This window comes from Clupea harengus, chromosome 18 (genome assembly GCF_900700415.2).
Source record: "Clupea harengus chromosome 18, Ch_v2.0.2, whole genome shotgun sequence".
Classification (NCBI taxonomy): Eukaryota; Metazoa; Chordata; class Actinopteri; order Clupeiformes; family Clupeidae; genus Clupea; species Clupea harengus.
Genome location: NC_045169.1, coordinates 13250794 through 13260793, shown reverse-complemented (window position 1 = coordinate 13260793; position 10000 = coordinate 13250794). Strand labels below are relative to the sequence as shown.

Here is a 10000-nt window from a genome sequence, read left to right as displayed (position 1 = left end):
GCTGTTAATTAACCCTGTGAATCACCTCGTCATCTGACATGTCATAAGTCTGCATTCAGCATCCACAAGCATGAGTCAGTGAAAACAAGCTACTGCTGCACCGACCTAGACTAGAAGACGTTAGTCATTAGTTTTGAGTTCCAGATCCAGCCTCTACAGTAGTACCTGGTCTGTGGCTGCCCTTGTGTTACGAAGGGAACTAGTTCACAGGAATCACATAAGCATGTGTGTGTGTGAGTGTGGGTGCGTGTAAGTGAGTACCTATATAAGCATCTACATAAACGTGTGTGTGTGTGTGTGTGTGTGAGAGTGAGTACCTATATCATCTCATTGATTGGATTAAGCAAGGTTCTGTGTGTTTGTTTGATCCATAAATGAATGCAGCTAAAGTATATATTTAAGTATGCAGCTGAAGTATGCAGCTAAAGTGCTCGGCTGCAGAGTATTCCTGGCGGAGCGGGAGCCCCAGACTTCCGGGCGGATCGGAGCGGAGCGCTGATTTATTGCTGTGGTTTCTGGACGTTTCCGCCGCCGGCATAAGTGAGTGAGCACTTGAGTGGAGAGGCTCGTCCACACCAGCGTCCAGAGTGTGTGATGAATGGACACCATAGCAGCCTGATGTATTAATTAATGGCCCCTAAGTGTCTATGCTAACAAGCTGCCTCAGAGAGAGAGAGAGAGGGAGTGAGGGATAGAGAGAGAGAGAGAAAGAGAGGGAAGAAGGGGGGGGGGGGCGGGGAGAGGAGCAGACATCACCCCCATCACTCCGCACAGTCACAGGAAATTACATGGCACAGGGAAATTACATCTCCATTTTTAATCACAAACACACACACACACACACACACACACACACACATACTGCCCAGCAGGCTGTGGAGAGAACGGTCTTGTCTGACAGGGAGCCTGGCGGCCACTGTGTGTCTGCCGCTTCTTTGAGTTCAAGAGTTTAACGATCATTTCCCGTTCCACGCTCAGTCCTGCTTACTCTGAGTAACATGTGTGTGTCTGTGTCTGTGTGTGTGTGTGTGTGTGTGTGTGTGTGTGTCTAAGCTCCAGCCTCCGCTCCCTCTCATTCTAGCCTGCAGCTGAGTGTCTGGGGAACGTGTGCTGCTGCCTTACTGCACGGAGAGAGGGAATGTGTGTGTGTGTGTGTGTGTGTGTGTGTGTGTGTGTGTGTGTGTGTGTGTGTGTGTGTGTGCTGCCTTACTGCACGGAGAGAGGCAATGTGTGTGTATGTGCATGTGTGTGCATTTGTGTGTGTGTGTAGCATCTGCACGGAGAGAGGGAATGTGTGTGTGTGTGTGTGTGTGTGTGTGTGTGTGTGTGTGTGTGTGTGTGTGGATTTCGCAGAGAAGGGAGGGAATATGCTCTTTCTCTGAGTGGAAGTTCTGTCCCCTTCTCTTATGCTTGCCTACAGAGTGATTGCTGGTTCTGCTCCCACCTACCTAAATGCTCTTGTAAGGGCAAATGTTACAACCAGGATGCTGCTCTCGTCTAGTGAGGGTCGTTTGGCACTGCCGTCTGTGCAAGTACGGCAATCCAAACTATTCTCATTTGTAGTTCCTTGTTGGTGGAACGTACTGCCTAGCACTACCAGAGCAGGGGTGTCCCTCTCTACCTTTAAGAAGCTTTTGAAGACCCAACTCTTCAGAGAGCACCTCCCTTCCTAACTGGCACTTCGACTAGTGGTTAACTTGCACTTACAGCAGTTACATTCCTGCAATTCTATTTCTTTTCTATTTCTTTTTTCTATTTCTTATGTAAAGTAGTATTTATTGTTACACTAGGTCTCTATTGCTCGTAGCTTGACTGTTCTGGACGTCACTTTGGACAAAAGCGTCTGCTAAATGACTAAATGTAAATGTGTGATTTGCAATGTGACAAAGCTCATCACACACACTTACCCTAACGCCAGTCAATACAATACAATACCCTAACTCTCAATGGAAAAACCAGATACTAACGCCAGTCAACACACACACACACACACACACACACACACACACACACACACACACACACACACACACACACACACACACACACACGGTACCCTGGAACCCCATCACTGTGTCATTAGCACCCAAATCACAAAGAGGAAATTACATCATGAGGACTTCCTCCAGCTGACACGTCTGAGGGACAGAGATCAGTGACCAATGACCTCACTAGATCCCCAGGGAGTGTGTTGTTATGTGTTACAGTACGGCCCTCGTGTGTGTGTGTGTGTGTGTGTGTTACAGTATAGCCTTAATGTTCTCCAGGGATCCAAGTGATTCCTTTAGGAGCGCTCTTTTCAAGAGAGTGTGAGAGTGCTGTGTGTGAGAACATGGGGTGTCCAAAGAGAGTGTGATGTGTGTGAGAACATGGAGTGTCCAAAGAGAGTACTGTGTGTGTGTGAGAACATGGAGTGTCCAAAGAGAGTGCTGTGTGTGAGAACATGGAGTGTCCAAAGAGAGTGCTGTGTGTGAGAACATGGAGTGTCCAAAGAGAGTGCTGTGTGTGAGAACATGGATTCTACGTTTCCTTCGGGGCTGAGCTGTTGCGTGTCACATGAACATGCCGTGTGTTCACATAAGAACATTTACATTTTAAATCATCTTCAGACTTGACTGCAGGTAGAAAGCGAGTGAGTCACTGCTACACACACACACACACACACAGGCTGAATAAAGGCATGAGGCCGCATGCAGAGACCCAACACAATCCTGAAACTCAGTAAGAACAGCCAAGAAATTCCCAGAAGTCTCATAATGTGTGTGTGTGTGTGTGAGGAGGGCTGATACACACAATAACACACTGGCAGCTGCCTCAACAGGTTTATAAGTAAACCTCTCCTTAGTTAACCAACCCCACCCCCATACTCACACACACAGTTATACTATTCATAGAAAGAGACACAAACTCACACACACCTCTAATATTCCTTAGTTTCATCATGTGGTCACACACCCAGAAAATAGAACTATATTGAGTCACAGTGCACACACACACACACCACACCACACCACACACACACCAACACACCACACTACACTACACCACACACACCAACACCTCATTGCATCATTCCCCGAACAAACACACACAGAGTAGGTCACCATCACTATGCTGAGTCACACCACAGACAGAAACATTCACACACCACACACACTGCACTACACCACAGACACAAACATTCACACTCACACCACACTACACCCACACACCCTTGTTACTGCTCCACAGAGAGGAAACCAAGAACAAAAGCTGACAGAGATTTTCTCCGGTTCTCGGTTGAAATGAAATAAAAGTGAGTCTCCGCTGTTCAGCTGATTTCCCCCACACACAGCTGTGTGTGTGTGTGTGTGTTTGTGAAAGAGATCATTTGTTTGTGTGTGTGTGTGTGTGTGTGTATGTGTGTGTGTGTGTGTGTGAGAGAGTGTGTGAGTGTGTGAGAGAGAGAGAGAGAGAGAGAGAGAGCAACTCCACCAAGCTACCAGTGCAGCGTGTAAGTGTGAATGTGAGAGAGTGTGTGTGTGTGTGTGTGTGTGTGTGTGTGTGTGTGTGTATGTCTGTAGACTTGCAGAGCCAAGCCTATATTACAGTTAGTATTACAAGTATTACAGAAGACATCTACGGACAACCATGCTGGAATGTGAAGCAGTGTGTGTTTGTGTCAAAGCAACAGATTTTAGAATTTTGTCCGACTGACCATCCTGGATCTGCTTCATACTTTATGTAAATAATCTCCTTGTACCCAAAGCTAGTGGGCAGAATGCTGCAGTCTCTATCTCCTTTAGGTTCTGCGATGAGAGGGCTTTAAAAGGGGGGCGAGGCCCTGGTTTCACTGCAACAAACGTGTTACTGAACAATTGCAAAACATGCGTGTGTGTGTGTTGTTAGCAGAGCGCTGCTACTCTGCGCCTGCTGTACCTGTCCATACTTATATGAATGTGTGTGTGTGTGTGTGTGTGTGTGTGTGTGTGTGTGTGTGTGTGTGTGTGTGTGTGTGTGTGTTAGCAGAGCCCTGCTGTACCTGTCCATACTTGCTGAGCCAGATCTTTGAGCTGCTGTCAGCAGCTGCTCCTGGTGCATACAAGAAGACCTAGAGGTCTGATTTACTGTAGTCTTTAGTTCCATAGACCTAGACGTCTGGTTTACTGTAGTCTTTAGTTCCATAGACATAGGACAATCAACACCAACACTTACACCAACAACAACACCCACACTAACACTAACCGAGTCAAAGGAGAGAGGGATATCAACACCAGCACCAACACCCACACCCACACCCACACCCACACTATCACTAACCCAGTCAAAGCCCTTCTGAAGGTGGAGCTGACAGCAGCAGCAGAGTGAAGATTGTTGGGTGATTTCAGGAGAGGCCTTGTGCTCTCAGCTCTACACTGCATTCCATACTGTAGACTAGTGTGTGTGTGTGTGTGTGTGTGTGTGTGTGTGAGTGAGTGAACTATAAAGCCAGTGGTGCAGGACTGCCCCTCTCTTTCAGTGTCTCTTCTCCCTAGTGGAGGTGAAGTTCTTTCTGCTGACACACACATTCAGTGGTGTCACACTCTTAAACACACACACACACAAACACACACACTCGCTGGAGCGAAACCCATCACAGATAAAGTCAATCAGACACCCCCGTTCACTTGCGCTGACTAATTCATAAAAGTGCAGACACACACACAAACACACACACACACACAAACACACACACACACACACACAGGGTTATCTGGTAAATGAGTGCCACCAGTGGAATTCATAATTTCATTAGTATGGTTTCCTTCATCACCTCAGAGGAAAAAGGATACCTGAGAATGAAATGATATATGTGTGTGTGTGTGTGTGTGTGTGTGTGTGTGTGTGTGTGAGTGTCTGCGTGTGAGTGTGTGAGTGAATGTGTGTGTGAGTGAGTGTGTGAGTGAGTGTGTGAGTGTGTGTGATCTCTATGAAAACTGAAATAATACGTCATCTTGTACAGGGAAAAACACTAACTAAGACACCATATGCCATATTAAAATGAACTGACACTTGAAAATGAAATAATGGATCTTATTGTTAGAGGAAAAGACGAAGTAGCTGCCATATAAAAAGTAAAATGATTGCTGAAAATGAAATAATGCATTTCATTGTTAGAGGAAAAGAACAAACAACAGCATCTTCCAGCTTAGTCAGCCACAGACGGCTCACTGCATCATCCATTCCCTAAAGTACACATTACAACAGCAAATAGCAGTGAGTGTGTGTGTGAGATTTCTATCCTTTTGTAAAGACAGACACTAAAATACTACCTGCACACACACACAATTACACAATTAGAGCTCTCCCTCCCTCTCCCCCTCTCCCTCTCACACACACACACATTTACAGGTACACAATTGGAGCTCTCTCTCCCCCTTTCCCCCTCTCTCGGCCCCTCTCACACACACTAACACACACTAACACACACACACACCTCCCTTGCTGTTTCCATGCCTCCTTTAAGCATCCTCTCCTGCAGGCATGTCGTTTGTGTGGCCTATCAGGGCCAGTGGGTGTGGGTGTGTGTGTGTGGGGGTGTGTGTGGGTGTGTGGACACTAACCAGTTCTCCAGCCGGTTCTAAAGCCAGTTCTAGGTCTCTGCCCATCAGATTCCGCTCACTCATCTGTTCCAGATTTAACACACTTCAGCTCAAACACACTTCAGCTCAAAACCACACCAGTGTGCCAAGGAACAAACAAACACACACACACACACACACACACACACACACAAGTATGAATATCTCAGCACTGCCTACAAATAATGTCCACACAGCACCCAATACAACACCCTCAGTACGGACTACAGATACTATCAAATACCCCACATAACCCCTGAGACATAACCCCTGAGACATAACCCCTGAGACATAACCCCCTAGACAAACCCCTGAGACATAAACCCTGAGATGAGACAAACCCCTGAGATGAGACATAACCCTGACATGAGACATAACCCTGACATGAGACATAACCCTGAGATGAGACACAACCCTGAGATGAGACATTACCCTGACCTCTTCAGAGTATAAAGGCATGTGCAAGGCATGTGTGTTCAGAGGGCTTCTGATGGGCAAGCAGCAGTGCATATCTGAGCGATGTGTTTCTATCCCGGGTAGTAGACACACAGATTACACACACACACACACACACACAAAGGGTGTTATTTCACACAGAAGCTAATTAATTAAACCAAAATACATGAGAGCAGGAGTTTGGGCCTTGCTTTTCTTGGATCTCGCCACAGAAAACACTTTTAATCCAGCCTACACACACACACACATTCACACACACACACACACCAGCCTACACACACACAAACACACTCACTCACTCACTGTTTTGCTACACACACACAAGCTTACACACACAAACACACTCACTCACTGTTTCCCTACACACACAAGCCTACACACAAAACACACTCACTCACTCACTGTTTCGCTACACACACACAAGCCTACACACAAAAACACACTCACTCACTGTTTCCCTACACACACAAGCCTACACACAAAACACACTTACTCACTCACTGTTTCGCTACACACACAAGCCTACGCACACAAACACACTCACTGTTTCGCTACACACACACACACACACAAACACACAAGCCTACGCACACAAACACACTCACTCACTGTTTCGCTACACACACACAAGCCTACACACACAAACACATTCACTCACTTACTGTTTCGCTAAAAACACACACAAACACACACACTCACAATCACACAGACACATTCACTCACACACACACAAGCCTACAAACACACACACACACACACACACTCACTTACTCACTGACTGTTTTGCAAGCAGGGAGTTCACGCACTACATAGATGAGCAGCTAAAAACACAATGTTTTCCCCCACATTTACAACACATGCAGATAAGTTTAGATAAAGATTAAAAGGCAAACGCAGCCTCTCCCAGCCCTGATTTTAAACCAAACAGGAAGCACGGCTCTGATAACGAACACTTTACGTTACAAGACATGTGTGCTTTAGAGAGAACAGAACGTCTGTCCGCATGACACAGCCTAAATCACCGGCGTGCTGAATAGCTGTCACTTTTCCCCGTTCCCCTACCCGCAAGACTCAGCGCAGTCCTGCGTACATTCAGAATAGTTTTGTTATCTCTGCGAGCACAACGTGCATTTCATCTTCACCCTCCCTCATCGGCTGTTGCCCTGTTTTAGGCATATGCTACGAATAACGTGTTCTTTATATAACTTCTGTAATATCTGCATTGACTTATCTGTCGTCCCCTCCAGCGAAGCAATTTCAGGGTACGTTCTACTGAACACCAAATAACACAGATAACTCTCACTAGTCTCATACATGAGTTGGAATAACATATACTTCCACAAGCCAGCCCCGGGCATCGATTCGTATAAATGAGATTAATTTGCTATGCGGCATGACGTGGGGTGTTACCCAGCAGTTAGTGCATAGAGGTTCGTTTCAAAACAACAACAACGAGGCAAGTATCACTTCCCGGGAGTAAGAGACGTTTTCCCACTAGTCCACTTTGAAACACGACATTTATTAACCACGGCAGCTTGCGGTGCACGATGCGATCCAAAGTTTTTACAAGAGATCATTCGAGTTCAGCAAAGAGTGACAACAGACCATGTGTTTACAAATTGCAAAGAGCAAAAGGAATATCAGTGTTCGGGTTTGCGGAGGATAGCAACAAACTAGGGAGGAACAGACCGTCTCCTTCGGAAAAAGAGCTGCCAGGAAGATGCGACGCAGAAATACTACAAAGTTGCTTTAAGTGAAGCCGTTCCAGCGGCACAAAATGATTCGGAATTGCAACATCTTCCCTGTTGCCGTACCCTGTGGACACACCACTGAAGTTAACTTTTGGTCAGACACAAGGCATGTAAAATCGTGATGTTTGGTCTAGTAAAGTTAGTATTTGTAACCTGACTTGGCATAGCTTAGCATACCCTTGCCTTTTACCTGAATCAGGTAGATTTCCTCCACATGCGCATTGAACGCTAAAATGGCGTGGAAAAGTTTGCACCACACACTCAAGCAAGAGCAGGATATTACTCACCATCAAAGAGATGAATGAACCAAAGTCCCTTGGGCTTGCTTCAATTCCACAAAAAAATATATTGATGAATATTATCCTTTATAGCTTATAAGAAACTCGCGAAAGAGATCATCTGGACGTTGACGCGGTTTGACGGCGGAAGTAATAGTTGACCACAGAAGTAGAAATATGTATAGTTTATCCAGTCGTATATTACTTATGAGTTGCCGAGTTCATTCTAAGGATTTCACTCTTGTTTCATAACTTCAGCGCATGAAATGCCGTCTCTTTCCCTCGGCTGGTAGCGTAGTCTGTCGGTTCGGCTGTAGTTGATGCGCGGCGGTAGTGAGTCGCGGCTGGCTACAGCCACCTGAAATACTGGATTAGTGATGTTTTCAGAGCGGGTCAAACCCCGCCTCTAGTGTACAATATTTACTGCAGTCCCTGACACACACACACACACACACTTGCACAAGCAGCCCCGCACGCTGTCACACGGCTAAGGGAGGAGTTAGCTGCGCAGTTCTGCTTGGCGTGTGCACTTCCCACCCTGTGTGTGTGTGTTCCCACGGCCCTCTCCTCACTGCTCCGCGAGACGAATGTGGGATAAGAAGAACTGTCCCGGGGAGAGGTGCTTACGGGACGCCGAGGGAGAATTAAACCCTGTGTGTGTGTGTGCGCTTGCAGCCTCCATGATGTACACTTCCGAGTTGAAGTGTTCGGAGCGATCATTTGCTGCGTGTGTGTGATGTTTACTTCGCGGATGCCGACAAGGGTGAACATGAAGGCATGGCAACGGGGCCAGGAGAGAGCGAGGCACTAATAAAATGTGATGTAAGACCAGTGTTACCCAAACACCATCTGTCCAATCCTGTTACATAAAAAGATAGAGGCTGAAAAAAAAAACAATTAAACGTTATTTTCTTATTTTATTAATTCAAAACATAAACGTTGTTCGCTGTTCATAATAGAATGTTGACGATCTTGGCTGCATATTATGAATATGTATTGTAGTGTTGTGCTTTGAATGTATTACCTCTGGACAAAAAAGCAACTCGCCACTAAAAATAGCTCCACATCATCTAATGAGGCAGGTTAGACAAGGGCAAACATTTCAGTAATGAGAAGCAACTTCATGTTAAGCTTGGTTGAGATTTACAATTTAAAATGCTATTTAGATGAGCTAAAACAAGTAGGGAAAGTACACAAATGGTTTCATTATGATGATGATTGTGACGGTATTTTGTTTTCTTTTTTTTCAGACATGGTTAAGATTTACAGACCGCATCATCATAACTCATCAAAACTAAACATATATAAAATTCCATATATAAATAAAATTGGGCCATAGGCAGCGCATGTTGTACTGTGAAGGAGGGTCTTTACGTATCCCGGGTACAGCGTTGTGCGGCTGTCGCCAGCCAGTTGTGCACTGCTATTGTATCCTGCCAACCTTACTATGCTTGTATACTTTAAATTATCATGCACCATGTCAGCTTACCACAATTAAAAATAACTCTACAAAACGAAACATAAACTAAATTCACATTTATATTTACCAACACATTTTTTCTCTCTCTTATAGTGTGTCTTTACACCTGCAAATGCAGATGGCGGTGAAAACATATTTATTAAGTACATAAACACATATTTGGCAGCCAATCTCTGCCCACTGCCTCTGTCTTCACTTTCTAGTCTAGACTGTGTCCGCTGTGTGTGCTGCTGTAGTCTCTCCACCTGATCTACACACACACACACACACAGCAAACCACACACACACACACACACACACACACACACAGCACACCACACACACACACACACACACACACACACACACATAGCAGACACACACACACACACACACACACACATAGCAGACACACACGCACACACACACGGAGGCCGTTTTGCAGCACTGTGCAGG

The 10000-nt window shown here is 45.7% G+C and overlaps 1 protein-coding gene across 2 annotated transcripts in view; it reads right to left on the bottom strand.

Moving 5' to 3' along the window:
* Positions 1 to 8474, bottom strand: part of LOC105904548 (inactive ubiquitin carboxyl-terminal hydrolase 53) — a 55862-nt gene extending 47388 nt beyond the window's left edge. For both annotated transcript variants that reach the window (XM_042710443.1, XM_031584827.2), the window contains exon 1: positions 8095 to 8474. The gene's annotated coding sequence lies outside the window, so the exon portion shown is untranslated. The remainder of the gene's footprint in view (positions 1 to 8094) is intronic.
* Between the last annotated feature and the right edge of the window lie 1526 nt (positions 8475 to 10000).